Here is a 479-nt window from a genome sequence, read left to right on the forward strand (position 1 = left end):
ACTCATCATTAGTTCTTACAAACAGCTCTAACCAATATTTGACAAAGGAAGACGCCCAGCCATTATAGTAATGAGTCAGGATGCACTGTATAGTATACTCCATGGAGAGTGGAGAGGAGGAGAGAGGAGCAGAGTGAGAGGCAGTCACACATAGCTCGCTTCTCCTCCTGCTGGATGCACAGATACACTGCTCAGTGTTCCTGAATCATTTTCCTGCCTATGCTACTCCTTTCTATGTGTTACCAAAGGTTAAAAGAGCAGGAATCCCTTTGTGTGTGCCGTGCAAGGGAGACATCACAGCAGATAGTCTCCACTCACCAGCTCAGAGACTACTGAAAATTAAAGATGGGACCTCAGAGGGTTCAGGAATGCAGGATACAAGTCATATAATGGCCCAAAATAGTGCTCATGTACAGAGAAAACACCTTATTCTGAAAAGTTACCTGAAAATATAGGTACTCACTATTTGTGAGAGTGAT

Source organism: Anomaloglossus baeobatrachus, chromosome 6, assembly GCF_048569485.1.
Source record: "Anomaloglossus baeobatrachus isolate aAnoBae1 chromosome 6, aAnoBae1.hap1, whole genome shotgun sequence".
Lineage (NCBI taxonomy): Eukaryota > Metazoa > Chordata > Amphibia > Anura > Aromobatidae > Anomaloglossus > Anomaloglossus baeobatrachus.